We start from the raw sequence: 17,229 nt of genomic DNA on the forward strand, positions 1-17,229 counted from the left end.
TCTGTTTCTCTGAGAGTCTAAGACCCTGCAAAAATCCAGTCTCCTGTGGACTTTATTTTATTTATTTATAATTTATTTATTTAATGTATTTTTTGGCTGCATTGGGTCTTCGTTGCTGCGCGCAGGCTTTCTCTAGTTGTGGTGAGCAGGGGCTACTCTTCGTTGCGGTGCGCGGGCTTCTCATTGCGGTGGCTTCTCTTATGGCGGAGCATGTGCTCTATGTGCGCGGGCTTCAGTAGTTGTGGCATGTGGCCTCAGTAGTCGTGGCTCGCGGGCTCTAGAGCGCAGGCTCAGTAGTTGTGGTGCACGGGCTTAGTTGCTCCGTGGCATGTGGGATCTTCCCAGACCAGGGCTCGAACCCATGTCCCCTACATTGGCAGGCAGATTCTTAACCACCACACCGCCAGGGAAGCCCCTTCTATGGACTTTAATTCATGCCTCTTGCAAGGGTGAATACAAATGAAAAATAATAGGCTTAATTCTCCCTGTTGAAAATAAGGGAAGAGACTTCCTCCTACCCTCTATTCTTAAGAGTATTTACTTAAGAGAACTTGTAATTGTTAAATTCTTTCTGCTGTCTCTTTGAAATGCCATCATCCAGGAAGATGGAGCCTCCATGGCCCAGTTTCTTTGGGAGGGTAGGAGCCTAACTTTGGTAGTGCCTCACTCCAAGTTACAAAACTACCTCTTGTCATAAAGAGAAGTTAATTTTTCCTTTGGATAAAGCCAATTAGCTAACACAGATGGTCACCCCAACTACTAAGTAAATTTAGGAAGAACTGTGTGTGACAAGTGGTACTGTCAAGTCCTCTTACTTCACTAGTTATTGTTTATCTTGAGAACATGTTTGTAAAGGGTTGATCTGCTTGGCTCTATGAAAGGGTGAGATATCTTGCAGTCTTTATACTCTTAGTGGATTGCTGTGATGAGTATCACATTCTGGCTTAACACTGATTCAATAATAAAGTTGTTTTCTTTCTCTTCTATGTTTGTGGAGAGGTTTCCTGGATTGGGAGAAAAATATGTTTTTAATTATATTTTCCCAATACTTCTCCATTGACTTACTTTCAAATTTTGAAAAACACCAAGCTGTTGCTTGATGTAACTAACTAATTCCACCTGAAATTCTCCAACTTCCTCCACCTCTTTGTTTAAGCGATTCCTTCCATTCTTTAGGACTGAGCTCAGATATAATCTCAACTTGTAGAAGTCTTAACAAACTAGTTTTTAGCAGTGTTTGTATTGGATGAACATGTAAAATAATTATACAGAGGAAGCAACACATGAATGCAATGCATGAATATACCTCATACTTGAATAAAAATAGGTCCAAATGCTTGTTTTTCAAACAGGAAGATCTGCAATGTTTTTTAAAAAACCCACTCAAATATTTTAGGAAACCTTTCATGTTAATTCTGGATACAGCTGGGGCCATTTGAATTGTAGCACTGGACTAATTGGCCAGTGTGAACATCCATTAGTCCTGAATAAAGAGCAGGAGAGGAATGCCAAGAGGGAGGAAGTGAGGATTCAGATCATTTAGCAAATCTGCTGGGAATCTTCACATCCTCATAGAGTAAGCTTTAGGGGTTATGCTGACATTTGAAGGAAGGCTGAAAACAGTGTTTCTCAAACTTGAGCATGCACTGGAGGGCTTAACACAGGTTGCTAGGCCCCATTCTCAGTTTCTGAGTTGGTAGGTCAGGGTGGGATCCAAGAATCTGCATTTCTAAGACTTTTCCAAGAGTTGCTGCTATTGCTGGCCCCGGCAGCACTTTGAGAATCATTGCTTTAAATTGTAGCATGACTTGAAGAAGCTGATAGAATTTGTTTAAAACAATCTGTTAGGAGTTGACAGTGCCTTCTTTTTAAAATTAAACAAATGTTACAGTTTTTAAAAAATTGCCAAAAAATTGTCTCTTTTTTGCATGGTCCCCTTTTCAGGTCCCCATCTCTATATTTCCGCTCTTACTTATTGAGCATGTACTAGTTCCACATATTATTTCATTTAATCCTTATAATCATATACAAAAGTAAATGTTATCTCCATTTTACCGAAGAAAAATTTGAGCTTCATGGTAGTTTGATTACTACTAGTGGTTCACACCTGGTCAGTGACAAAGCTGGAGTTGCAACAGGGCCATCTGACTCCAGGTTAGGCTTCTTTTCACTACACTGCTTCTCAGCCTGAGAAAATTCAAATTGATTTTTATCTTAAGACTAGTGGGAAACACCTTGAGGTATTATAACACTAAGGTAGAAATTACTCATGACCTTGAGATTAGCCTGATCTGACAGAGAGGCTGGTTAAGATTTTTACAAAGTCCTAATGTGAAGTATAGCATCTAGGTGCCTTGCTCCCCAAGAAAGGCAGTGGACTTGCTTCCCAAGAGGGTTGGATTATTTTAAAGCTAACTCCAGAACAACCTCATTTTCTATGTGAGTCTGAGTAATTTATTTAAGTGGCAAAAACAAATTGACCTTTTTTTTTTTTTCTGGTGTAATTACCTACATGAGTCAGTGAATTCTCTATCAAGAGAAACCAAGACCAAAGAGGTTCTCCTTAATGTCTCAAGAATGCATGGATCATCTCGAAAATCTCTGAAAAACTAGTAACGAGAAACAAATGACTGAGTTCATGATTGTTTCCCTTTCTCTAAGCCAAAATTGATGGCGAGTTGGAAGGCGCTGAAATCCAGTACACACTGACACTATTTATAAGGTCTTGATATTTTAGACTTGTATTGTACCATTCATCCTAGGATCATAAAAGTGGCTGTTAAAATTTATACCATATTAGTCTGATTAACACTGAGATGGGTAAAAATAAAGGATTGAGGAGAAATATTTATTTCACAAGGGTAGGGACTTTAATATACAGAAAGCTGCATAAATCTGCAGATGTTCTAATTAGATTCAGCTGAACTGCTTCAGAATGCAGGATAACATGGATTTACTCTGCCAACAACTAAGAATAACTTTTCTGATGCAAAAAATGTTCAAGTTTCAATATTGAGACATAAAATATCCCAGTCCAGGGGATAAATTCTTTTCACATCAATTTCTTCATTGGCTTGCATTCTTCCAGCGCTTAAATGTTACTTCTTTATTATAAGACTTAAACAGAATTTGCTACATGGTACCCCAATGGTACTCTTCTCACCTGGAATCTTATTTCCTGTTAATAGTTAAACATGAGCCTTAGATCTCTAGAATACTGTCAGGCAAGTTATTCATACAGCGCTTAATTTACAATCAGGGAGCAGTTTAGGTCTTAAGAAAATCTGGCTTATAAAGAGGATGCCATTAAGGAATCAAGGGATGTATTTCATGGGGTGTTTTTGTCAGCTGATTTCCATTTTTCTTGAAAACATGTTGTTTTTTTAAATCTCAGGACGTTATTCCTGTTTGCTGGCAGGGTAAATCTATGTTGTTCTGCATTCAGAAGTAGTTCAGCAAATCTTATCAGAACACTTGTTGAGGGCCAAGTTACAGCCAGGGAGAGGCATCAACCCTTCTCCATCATGGGAATCCTACTTGATCCCCAAAGGCATAGAATTACTACCTTCATAAAGTTTCTTCAGCACCAAGTTTTATATTTCCATAGAACCTGGCTGTCAGATCCAACTGAGTGTTTTGATTTAACCGTTTCAGTTCTTGGAAGGCAGGTGAAGGAGAATGTTCCTTTCCAAACGATGTCAAGGGGAAATGTGAGAGAGACTGTGCCTAGAATCTCCTGTTCCATCGACTGCCCCTTAGACAAACCAACCTTTGGTCGATATTCTCTCAATTATATTTGATAAGCCAACCTATTGTCCTTAATTAAAATATTGGCAGGCAGTCTTCATGTGAATTTGTGCCAAGGATTTGTTATAGGCTCCTTGTTTTATGATTTCCCATTTTGAATAGTGAAAGAATAATTTCATAAACCCTTCTGAAGGAGAGTCCTGTAAATGACAATTTTATCTCCTTTATAATCTTTTTGGATCCCTGTGAATTTGTGTGGAACAAAAAAAAATACACTGCCCAAATATGCTGTGTTTTAATTTCTTAATAAAAACAATATAGTTGTGAAAGGCATTTGCAGGAACTTTATTCAAAATAGATGTTACTGTGGTGTGAGCATTAGTTTGCAACCTTAGGAACAATGAACATAAAAAAACCAACATTATGGGCTTCCCTGGTGACGCAGTGGTTGAGAGTCTGCCTGCTAATGCAGGGGACATGGGTTCGAGCCCTGATCTGGGAGGATCCCACATGCCGCGGAGCGACTAGGCCCGTGAGCCACAACTACTGAGCCTGCACGTATGGAGCCTGTGCTCTGCAACAAGAGAGGCCACGATAGTGAGAGGCCCGTGCACCGCGATGAAGAGTGGTCCCCGCTTGACACAACTAGAGAAAGCCTTCGCACAGAAACGAAGACCCGACACAGCCAAAAATAAACAAACAAATGTGGGGTTTAAAAAAAAACCAAAAAAAAACCCCAACATTATTACAGATGAATGGGTAAAGAAGATGTGACACACATATACAGTGGAATATTACTCAGCCATAAAAAGCAACGAAATTGAGTTATTTGTAGTGACATGGATGGACCTAGAGTCTGTCATACAGAGTGAAGTAAGTCAGAAAGAGAAAAACAAATACCATATGCTAACACATATATATGGAATCTAAAAGAACCTAGGAGCAGGACAGGAATAAAGACGCAGACGTAGAGAATGGACTTGAGGACACGAGGAGGGGGAAGGGTAAGCTGGGACGAAGTGAGAGAGTGGCATGGACATATATACACTACCAAACGTAAAATAGATAGCTAGTGGGAAGCAGCTGCATAGCACAGGGAGATCAGCTGGGTGCTTTGTGACCACCTAGAGGGGTGGGTTAGGGAGGGTGGGAGGAAGACGCAAGAGGGAGGAGATATGAGGATATAGGTATATGTATATAGCTGATTCACTTTGTTATAAAGCAGAAAATAACACACCATTGCAAAGCAATTATACTCCAATAAAGATGTTAAAAAACAACAACATTACTTATAGACTTGCCAGCTACGTATTACTATAGAATCAGAGTCAGGAATGTTATAAACTATGTAGACCCATGGCTCTGAATTTACATTTAACCCTTACTTGTCTAGTATCTAAGTGACATTTTTAATCTTTTAATCCTAATTGGTATTAAAAAAAACTGATCACTGATATTAAAAAAAAACCAAAACGAACAAAACTGGTCGCTGATGTAAAAAAATCAAACAGTACCTGTAACACAGAAAGAACTCAGTGCATGTGGGTTCTATATCCTACAGCCCCCTTTTCATTTATTGGGCATTTTTCTTTCTCTCCTCTCTTCCATCAAAGGGTAGGTTGGGAATAAAAAAGATAGAATTGGAATAAGCTCATTAGAGTGATTTGCAGTACATGATACAAGGAACTATTGGCAGATGAGTTTCAACATGGGTAAAATGAGTATGAGAATAATTAGTGCCTTTTCTCATTCCAAGACAGCTTTCTCCATTAGCATGGCTGCTGGTGATACAGCTGCATGATTGGCAGTGTCTGATATGCCAGAGCTAGGAGAAATTCCAGGGAGACCCAGTTCCTCAACAATGATCAGATATTCTCAGTCCCAGAAAGCCAATTCCTCAACTCTCAGGATATGTCCAAATGGTAGCCACTTCCTCTTCCCTTGACTCAGGCCCTGGTCATCTGAGCTTCTAGACTGTGATAATATTCCTCCAGTCTTTATTTTTAAAAACATTTTTATTGGAGTATAGTTGCTTTACAATGTTGTGTTAGTTTCTACTGTACAGCAAAGTGAATCAGCTATACATATACATATATCCCCTCGTTTTTGGATTTCCTTCCCATTTAGGTCACCATAGAGCATTGAGTAGAGTTCCTTGAGCTATATAGTAGGTTCTCATTAGTTATCCATTTTATACATATTATCAACAGTGTATATATGTCAATTCCAATCTCCCAATTCATCCCACCCTCCCTTTCCCCCTTGGTATCCATACGTTTGTTCTCTACATCTGTGTCTCTATTTCTGCTTTGTAAATAAGATCGTCTATACCAATTTTTTCAGATTCCACATGTATGTGTTAATATATGATATTTTTTTTTCTCTTTCTGACTTACTTCACTTTGTATGACAGTCCCTAGGTCCATCCATGTCTCTACAGATGATGCAATTTCATTCCTTTTTATGGCTGAGTAATATTCCATTGTATATATGTATGTACCACATCTTCTTTATCCATTCATCTGTTGATGGACATTTAGTTTGTTTCCATGTCCTAGCTATTGTAAATAGTGCTGCAGTGAACATTGGGGTGCATGTGTCTTTTTAAAAAAATATTTATTTATTTGTTTATTTGGTCATGCCAGGTCTTAGTTTCGGCAGGCGGGCTTCTTAGTTGCAACTCATGGGCTCCTTAGTTGTGGCACATGGGCTCCTTAGTTGTGGCATGCAAACTTTTAGTTGTGGCATGCCTGTGGGATCTAGTTCTCTGACAAGGTATTGAACCCGTGCTCCCTGCATTGGGAGCACGGAGTCTTAACCACTGCGCCACCAGGGAAGTCCCTGAATGTGTCTTTTTGAATTATGTTTTTCTCTGGGTATATGCCCAGTAGTGGAATTGCTGGGTTACATGGTAGTTCTATTTTTAGTTTTTTAAGAAACCTCTATACGGTTCTCCATAGTGGCTGTATCAATTTACATTCCACCAACAGTGCAAGAGGGTTCCCTTTTCTCCACCCCCTCTCCAGCATTTATTGTTTGTTGATTTTGTGATGATGGCCATTCTGACCGGTGTGAGGTGATGTCTTCAGTCTTTATTTACTTAGTTCCTATTGAATGTCATTGGGACATCAAAGACTGACCCCAGTTCATCCCTTGATTCTCAATTCTGAGATATATTCACCAAGCTAGGTTTCTGTTGGGACAGTGTCCTACCAGAAAATATACAATTTTGCCTTTGTTGTATGCTCTAAGGTAAATAACTTGCCCATTACTTGCTATCATTGATACCTCTAGAGAATAACATCTGGCCCCTGTGAATTGAGTCTTAGAAGTAAAAACTGTGTTGGTATGAGAGTGATGCATGTACTTGACTCTGGCAGAAGCACTTCAAAAATAGACAACACCCTTATGGGAAGAGAGAAGAGTAGAAGTTGTGTTCCCTTTGCCACTTTTGAATTAAAGGAATTTCATTGTAATCACAGACTTTCCTTCAAATCTATGTTTCTACACTTATTCCATCTCCCTTTGTTCATTTTTATTTGCACATAATCTCAGTTGTATGGCACATATCAGAGAAGAGAGTCTGACATTTGCCTTTAAATCTTCCACAAGTTAACCAAAGAAAAGAATGAATTTTTAGATTATTATCTCACTAATTATATCTACCCCCGTGTTAAATAGTATCTACTTCACTTTGTACTGTCTAGACTTGACAGTCTAGATAGAGTTAATGCTCACTAGCAGGCTGGAGAAGTCCCCTGGATCTTCTTGGCTGGGTAATGTGATGTCACGGTTTTCTTCTTCTGATAGAATTTGGAAAGAGCTGAGACCACAGGTCAGGGAGAAGGACATGCAACAGGAAGCAGCCCTATTGTCCCCTCACTTGGTAACAGCCTCCATACAGCAACACATTCAGCTCCCAGGATAAAAGCAGGTGTTTTGCTTTAAATAAGACCAACAAAGACTTTTCTGTTTTCAATAGGCTTATATTTTTAGACACTAAGGTAAGGAGGAAGAGAACATTATCCCATTCTGTGCACAAAAATAAAGATTCAGCATGAACTGCATAATTAAGAACTGAAAGGGGGAAAATGCAATTCAATTAAAACTGGCAGAATAATACACGGAATCAATGGCTTTATTTGGTGTTTAATGATGATACTGTTTTCATTTTATTATACATGGGTCATAACCAGCTTTGCCTTAGTTTAACTGTATTCCTTACAGAGTAAACTGAAGTATGCAATTTGCAGTAGACTCATCAATTAAAAAGAGGCTTGGGCTTCCCTGGTGGCACAGTGGGTAAGAATCCGCCTGCCAATGCAAGGGACACGGGTTCGATCCCTGGTCCGAAAAGATCCCACATGCCGCGGAGCAACTAAGCCCGTGAGCCATAACTACTGAGCCTGCGCTCTAGAGCCCGTGAGCCACTACTACTGAGCCCACGTGCCACAACTACTGAAGCCCGTGCGCCTAGAGCCTGTGCTCTGCAACAAGAGAAGCCACTGCAATGAGAAGCCCACGCACCGCAACGAAGAGTAGCCCCTGCTCGCCACAACTAGAGAAAGTCCACACGCAGCAATGAGGACCCAACACAGCCAAAAATTAAAAAAATAAAAAAGAATAAGAAAAAAGAGGCTTATTTAAGGTGATCATAAATTGACCCCTGAGACTGAAGCTAAATTTTTTCCATTCCAATATATCAGTTTATTGGAATGATAAAAAATTTTAGGCAGGGGTAGCCTGGAGAGAGGCATTGGTGGGAGAGATGAGGAGCAGTGTGCAAAGGATAAAGCGTGATTTCCATGAGGAAAAAATAATGATAGTAAGTATGTTTTCCAGTGGAGAAAATGATATGGCAATATATTTTTGATCCAGTGAGCTGAACAAAACACGATGAGATTTTAGGCTGAAGAGGAAATGCTAGATTGAGCTGCCTATATAAAATGAATCATGGTATTGGCACAAAATCGAGTGTAACAGGGAGATAACATTTCTATATATGGCCTTATATCCATAGAGATATTAAAATCAGGACACGACACTCAAGGAAAGCAGAAGAGAGGTAAGTGTTAGAAATTAGGCTACTTGAGTACGTCATGTATTAGTGGTGGGATATAGAACATTTTGCTGTTAGGCACATTAATCAGAAGAAATTTCTCAGATGTTCTACCCAGTAGGGTGGATACATTGCCAGAGCTCTGGGAATGGAGCTGAGGACCTAACGTGAAATAGCAGTGAATACTGAATGATTGCAGAGTCAGGAACCTATAGGTTGGTCCTTGCAAAATGCATCCACCTATGTCTTTATTCCATTAGTTGTGATAAAAGTTTTATATTCCCCATGCTTGACTAAATTTCAGTCGTAGTATATAAACAAACAGATTAGGGGACTTTTATTTACCTATAATAGCTCTGCTCTCCTCAAGTGCTGATAATGGATTGCGTCTGGGAAAATAGTAATTTTCCCCCTCATCAGGGAGTCAGGGGACCATCCTGTCCTCCTTGGATGATAAGCGCTGGCCACTTAGGACATTCTTATGTAGGCTGGATTTTCCCATAGTAAGCACAGTCTTCAAACTCATTTCTGTTTTCTAATATCAGAATAATCTTCTTTCTGACTGGGCAGTGATAGGCCAATTCCCTATGTCAATGACTCCTTTATAGTAGCTTGGAATGGACAGAGGAAAAGCAAAGTAAAGAGAAAAGCACATAAGCAGAAGCCTTGAAGCCCACAAAGCAAACAAAATAATAATGCTTGTGCTTTTAGATGTGGAGATTATCTTAAATTCATAGTAATGACTCATCTTTAAAGATCATTTTATCACTTTGTATTTTCTTACATATTTTTGCTTTTCCTTTACATTTTTTTTGGACATTAAAAAAATGTCAACATGTGGATCAACACAAAGGCTTTCAGACATTTCCATGGACTATTCCTTGAGTCAGATACTTGACTCAAATTTTGATGGACATAACCAGATATATAGGTAAATATGTACCTATAAATTATTTTTATAAACTTTAAATAATTTTTATTAAAATTATAAAATTATATAATAATTCTAAATAAAATTATTAATTTTATACATATGTAAATAATTTTAAGGAGACCACAATTAAGTTGCTATTATATTTTTCTTCTCAGATTCTAGGATTATTGTTGGTAAAATTACACAGTTTTCATAAGATGACTAAAAACGAGAGCTATCATTTATAAAGCAGGTGAAACTATGAAACTACAGTAAATAAAACATGTCCTGTATATGATTTATATATTAACTGTGACAAACAAACATTGACTCATTCAGAATTTATGCATTCCAGATGAAAACAGCACTATTCAATTGCTAGGCAGCTACACAGGCTGAGAGATGTAGCTAGTTGCTGTGAAACAATAAATTATGCTTCCCTTTTTAAGATTCAAGCAAATGACCTTGATCTTGTTGCACTGTGGTTCAGCTAATAGAGCAAGTGAGTCACAGATGTAAGACTATATGTGTTTGGACTTGTAGTATGTATTTATTAATTCATTCATTCACTGATTCTTTTATTAATTTCTATATTCAACAAATATGATTTAGGCATTATACCAATTATTAGGTATGGTACTTTGTCTAATAAACACTTGATAGCACTTACTGTGTGCCAGGTATTGACTTATTTAATTGTCATAACAACTCTATGAGTTATGTTTCCTACATTTTACAGATGAGGAAACTGAGTCACAAAGAAGTTGAGTAACTTGCCCAAGGTCACACAGCTAGTAAGTATAGAGCTGAAATTAGAACCCAGGCACATTGACTCCAAAGTTCATGCTCTTAGCCTTAAGACAGATATAGCCTCTGTTGTCCTAGAACTTACAGTCCAGAGGGGATACAGACAACAAACAGGTAAACAAAAGAGAAAAAATAATGGGCTGTGATAGGGCTATGAAGGCAACAAACAGTAACAAAGGATAATGGCTGGCTGCATAGGGTGATCAGGGAAAGTTCACTGAAGAGGTGACATTTAAACTGAGGCAGGAAGGGTGGGGAGGAGGCAGCCAAATGCAGGACTGTGAGAGAGTATCCAGGCCAAGGGAAGGTTGGGTGCTTAAGAAACTCAACAGGGGCCAGGGAGGCTAGAGTAGGCAGGTGGGTGCTTGTCACTTCAGGAGGGGAGTGAGAGCCAGAACAGGATTTCAGACAAAATGCCTGGAAGAAACTTCGTGAGATAGAGGAAACAATTCCTCTAGATGAGAAAAAAAAAAAAAAAAAAAAAAAAATTTAGTTATTTCTGAGATATACATTTTAAAGTAATAACTAGAATTATGACTTATAACATTATACTAGAACATATAAGATTTTTAGAAATTTCATATGTCTGAAACATTCATATTAACATATTTCCATACAAATAACCCAAAGAAAGTTTAGTATTAGTTGTTTTTTTTTTGTTTGTTTTTTATACTGCAGGTTCTTATTAGTCATCAATTTTATACACATCAGTGTATACATGTGAATCCCAATCGTCCAATTCAGCACACCACCATCCCCACCCCACCACGGTTTTCCCCCCTTGGTGTCCATATGTTTGTTCTCTACATCTGTGTCTCAACTTCTGCCCTGCAAACCAGTTCATCTGTACCATTTTTCTAGGTTCCACATACATGCGTTAATATACGATATTTGTTTTTCTCTTTCTGACTTACTTCACTCTGTATGACAGTCTCTAGATCCATCCACGTCCCGACAAATGACTCAGTTTCGTTCCTTCTTATGGCTGAGTAATATTCCATTGTATATATGTACCACAACTTCTTTATCCATTCGTCTGTCGATGGGCATTTAGGTTGCTTCCATGACCTGGCTATTGTAAATAGTGCTGCAATGAACATTGGGGTGCATGTGTCTTTTTGAATTATGGTTTTCTCTGGGTATATGCCCAGTAGTGGGATTGCTGGATCATATGGTAATTCTATTTTTAGTTTTTTAAGGAACCTCCATACTGTTCTCCCTAGTGGCTGTATCAATTTACATTCCCACCAACAGTGCAAGAGGGTTCCCTTTTCTCCACACCCTCTCCAGCATTTGTTGCTTGTAGATTTTCTGATGATGCCTATTCTAACTGGTGTGAGGTGATACCTCATTGTAGTTTTGATTTGCATTTCTCTAATAATTAGTGATGTTGAGCAGCTTTTCATGTACCCCTTGGCCATCTGTATGTTTTCTTTGGAGAAATGTCTATTTAGGTCTTCTGCCCATTTTTGGATTGGGTTGTTTGTTTCTTTAATATTGAGCTGCATGAGCTGTTTATATATTTTGAAGATTAATCCTTTGTCCGTTGATTCGTTTGCAAATATTTTCTCCCATTCTGAGGGTTGTCTTTTCGTCTTATTTATGATTTCCTTTGCTGTGCAAAAGCTTTGAAGTTTCATAAGGTCCCATTTGTTTATTTTTGTTTTTAGTTCCATTACTCTAGGAGGTGGATCAAAAAAAATCTTGCTGTGATTTATGTCAAAGAGTGTTCTTCCTATGTTTTCCTCTAAGAGTTTTATAGTGTCCAGTCTTACATTTAGGTCTCTAATCCATTTTGAGGTTTTTTTTGTGTATGGTGTTAGGGAGTGTTCTAATTTCATTCTTTTACATGTAGCTGTCCAGTTTTTCCAGCACCACTTATTGAAGAGACTGTCTTTTCTCCATTGTATATCCTTGCCTCCTTTGTCATAGATTAGTTGACCATAGGTGTGTGGGTTTATCTCCGGGCTTTCTATAGATGAGAAAAATATTTCTTGGAATATGGGGAGTTTGGATGGGGATGGGAAAGTATATGGAGGGGAAGTAAGGAGGGCAGAGATGTAGGTGGGTCCCAGAGAAAGTCTTAGGGGCACAGCCAACCATCAAGAAACTCAAAGATGCTGAGATCAGGGGCGATCTGTTTCCTACATCTTGGGTAGATGCCCGTAGAAGCAACAACAACTGGCAGTAAGTTAGAGCTAGGTAAATGGGGTCACAGATCACTTCACAGAGATTCTGGTGCCCCAGCATGGTACCAAAGCTCAAACATTTCCTGGGGCCCCAGGAATGTAAATAGGGGAGAGAACAGCCAGGTTTGATGGGATCATACAGACAGCCATAAGGGAACATCTTGGGGAGACTTCGTGTAGATGAATGGCAAATGCCCTTTATCAGTGTCTTGCTACTATGAAAGCTCTCCCCTGTCCTCAGAAAGTTAGGCCAACCCCAGGAAAAGTGGACTTGCTGATTGCTGGGAATTAACTGCCCACTAACCCCACAGAATGGAGACTCAGAAAGGAAGTGGAATAATGGGAAAATAAAGCTGGTCTCTTGCCCATCTGAGTTTGTGGAGTGAGGCTCCTGCTTGCTTCTTGTGGAGGCCCCTTGCAGGTTTGGTAAAAATTCACCTGCATCAAATAGTCACACCATTGGTTAATTACAAACCCTAGTTTTGTACAAACCCTAGAATTAAAGCCAAGGCATTTGAAGGTAACATGTGTAAACTGTGGGAGGACTGTCAAACAGAAATGAGGTTGACTCTCAGAAGTCACTGTTGATTTTGAAAATATAAGTGGACTGTGATGAGGCTGAGTTTGAAAATGTATAAGAGAATGTTTTAAACCTTCAGGGAAGAAAACAAGGTGGTCTTCAGGAGAATGAGAGAGTAGGTGAATGTACTCTTAGAGGTCTTAAAAAACTTGTTTTAAATTTTTAGTAAATTATTGATTTTTAGAAGAATACCTAGAAAGGGTGAGTTCTGAATATGAATTTTTAAATTTATTTTATTGAAATATAGTTGATTTACAATGTGTTAATTTCTGCTGTACAGCAAAGTGATTCAGTTATACATATATATTGTTTTCCATTATCATTTATTACAGGATATTGAATATATCCTGTGCTATACAGTAGGGCCTTGTTGTTTATCCATTCTATATATAATAGTTGGCATCTGCTAATCCCAATCTCTCAATCTATCCCCACCTGCCCCCCAACCCCCTTGGCAACCACAAGTCTGTTCTCTATGTCTGTGAGTCTGTTTCTGTTTCGTAGATAAGTTCTTTTGTGTCATATTTTAGATTCCTCATATAAGTGATATCATATGGTATTTGTCTTTCTCTTTCTGACTTCATTTAGCATGATAATCTCTAGGTCCATCCATGTTGCTGCAAATGGCATTATTTCATTCTTTTTTATGTGTGTGTATATATATCTTTTTTTTTTTTAAATTTTTTTTTATTTTTATTTTTTGCCATACGTGAGCCTCTCACTGTTGTGGCCTCTCCCGTTGCGGCGCACAGGCTCCTGGCGTGCAGGCTCAGCGGCCATGGCTCACAGGCCCAGCCACTCCACGGCACGTGGGATCCTCCCGGACCAGGGCACGAACCCATATCCTCTGCATTGGCAGGCAGACTCTCAACCACTGCGCCACTAGGGAAGCCCTATCAAATCTTTTTTATCCATTCATCCGTCAATGGACATTTAGGTTGTTTCCATGTCTTGGCTATTATAAATAGTGCTGCTATGAGCATTGAGATGCACGTTATCTTCTCAAATTATAGTTTTTTTCTGGATTTTATGCCCAGGGGTGGGATTGCTGGATCATATGGCAATTCTATTTCTAGTTTTTTTGAGGAACCTCCATATTATTTTCCATGGTGGCTGCACCAATTTACTTTCCCATCAATAGTGTGGGAGGGTTCCCTTTTCTCCACACCGTCTCCAGCATTTGCTCTTTGTAGACTTTTTAAATGATGGCCATTCTGACTGGTGTCAGGTGGTACCTCATTGTAGTTTTGATTTGCATTTCTCTAATAATTCGTGATGACTAGCATCTTTTCATGTGCCTATTGGCCATCTGTATGTCTTCTTTGTAGAAATGTCTATTTAGGTCTTCTACCCATTCTTTGATTGGGTTGTTTGTGTTTTTTGTTGTAGTTGTATGAGCTGTTCGTATATTTTGGAAATTAAGCCCTTGTCATTTGCAATATTCGCGAATATTTTCTTCCAGTTCAGAGGTTGTCTTTTCTCGTTTTGCTTATGGTTTCCTTTGCTGTGCAAAAGCTTAAAAGTTTGATTAGGTCCCATTTGTTTATTTTTGCTTTTATTTCTCTTGCCTTGGAAGACTGACCTAAGAAAATATTGGTACAATTTATGTCAGAGAACGTTTTGCCTATGTTCTCTCCTAGGAATTTTATGGTGTCATGTCTTGTATTTAAGTCTTTAAGTCAATTTGAGTTTAGTTTTGTGTATGGTGTGAGGGTGTGTTCTAACTTCATTGATTTATATGCGGCTGTCCAACTTTCCCAACACCACTTGCTGAAGAAACTCTTTTCCGCATTGTTTATTCCTGCCTATTTTGTCGAAGATTAATTGACCGTAGGTGTGTGGGTTTATTTCTGGGCTCTCTGTTCTGTTCCATTGATCCATATGTGTGTTTCTGAATATGATCTTTGTAGCTTCTAATTTAGACTGTGATTTTTCTAAATGAACTAATAGTTACTATTTCAGGAAAAGAAAGGGCATTTTTAGCAGTACCAGCCATAGTGAGCATACTCTTCTTTAGTCTCTCTGAGATATGGCTATCAAGGTAAAAATAAATTGAGTATCCCTTCAATGGTGCTTGCTCCTAATTTTCCAATGATGTATCCTTCCACATACACACATAAACACACACAGAGGGGTAAAGATACTATGTATGTGGAGAGAGTGGGGAGCCAGACTTCACTGCAAAGCTAGTGCATGGACTCAGAGGGGCATGGTTTCTAAGATTATTGGGAAAATACGTATTCTCCTTTAAATATTTTTTGAGCTGCTTTTGTAAAAAGAAATGAACATTTTGTCATAGAATATCCCCATAAATAGGTCCCATACCTGGCAATGAAGACAAAAATGGTGTTTGGTAAGGGGGAGCAAGGTTTCAGGAAAGAACCTAAGCCTTGGAGGGTACCCAATTGCCTCTTGAAACAGACATCTATCATTGGGATTAATGACTATGACTAGGGCTTAGACTGGGAACCAGAAGCCAGAGACAATGACTTACACACCCAGTTATGTGACAGTCAACAGAGTCCTGCCTATTAACACATTTAAGAGGAACAACCTTACTGTTATATGGATAACTAGTGGAAGGGAGGGAAGTATTTTAAAATGTTGAACCCACTGTACCGGTTTAGATGACTTTATAAATTTATTTAGCATTGTTAACCTGGTTGAGTACTGGCATGGAGAGGAAGAATGCTAGAGGCAAATGAAGACAAGGGAAGATTGATGAGTACTGAGAGTGGCATCTATGGATTGGAAGTAATGGGAGGTGGTAGAATTTTTACGAGAGCATTTGCACAAGTAAGCAGAACGGATTGGAGGCTGTGATCAAGGAAATTTTTTTTTTTTAATTTATCAAGTTGGAGGAGGGAATATACAGATGAATGAAACAGAGTCCCTGGCTTCAAGAACCTGGAATTGGAGGAGGTAAAAGGGAATGGATAGAGTATGAAAAACTCAGATAACTAAAACATAAGTAGGATCTGATGAATGTTATAAGTGAGATACAAGCAGACTCTTACATAAATTAAAAGGTTATTTGAGAAGGCAATTGAGGTCTTGGAGCTCATTTGGCTTATTTTTTATTATATAGGTAAGGGAATCTCACTTCCGGAAATGTTGAATGACCTGATGAAGGTCTACCAGCTGTAAATCTGCTCTTTCAATTACACTATGTATATAAACACACTTGCAGACCTATTTTTTGTTATGTCAAATGTCTTTGAAATGTATTATTTTAAAAATTATTTCATATAACTGGTCAAGAAAAAGATTACACGAGCTTGTGAGCACAGTGGAAAATAATGTATAAAAGAAGTCACAGACATTTATATCCAGTACAGGATGACTGAGCTGTTGACTAAATATTGACTGTAAATCTTCAACCACCCACTATCCACAGGTGCCAATCTGCCTATAGTTACACACAATTTATATAATATGTATTTGATGCCAAAATACACAGTGAATTTCTTGAATTCTTTAAAAAGAAAATCATAAGCCACTTTGAACCACTATAGTCTTCTCCCTTAATGTCGTTCACTTTCCTAAGTGAGATCAGAAAAACCTAATTTGGAGAAGTGGGCTGGGCTCTACAAATAGGCCTGAATTCTTCACTGTGTTGACAGATAAACATTGGTTATTGCAATTTCAAATTTAACAAATATAATGTTGAACTGGGATCCATGGAATGAAACTTGATAATCATGGGGAGCAAAATGTCTGCCCTGAGTTTCATAGGTGGTTAGGGGTGGATTTGATGGGCTTTGTGGTGTGTCATGTGGAAAGCCTAGGAAAAGAGAGGATGAAGAGGAAATCGTTCTTTCCCTTTTGGGTTTACAATGAAATTTCCCCAAGAAAGTGGAATTATTTTAGGGCCATGGCAAGACAGATTGAGAAGTAGAAATCTGGAATCATTAATTCAGCATAGAAATTTTGA

The sequence above is a fragment of the Phocoena phocoena genome, chromosome 13 (assembly GCF_963924675.1).
Source record: "Phocoena phocoena chromosome 13, mPhoPho1.1, whole genome shotgun sequence".
NCBI classification, from domain to species: Eukaryota; Metazoa; Chordata; class Mammalia; order Artiodactyla; family Phocoenidae; genus Phocoena; species Phocoena phocoena.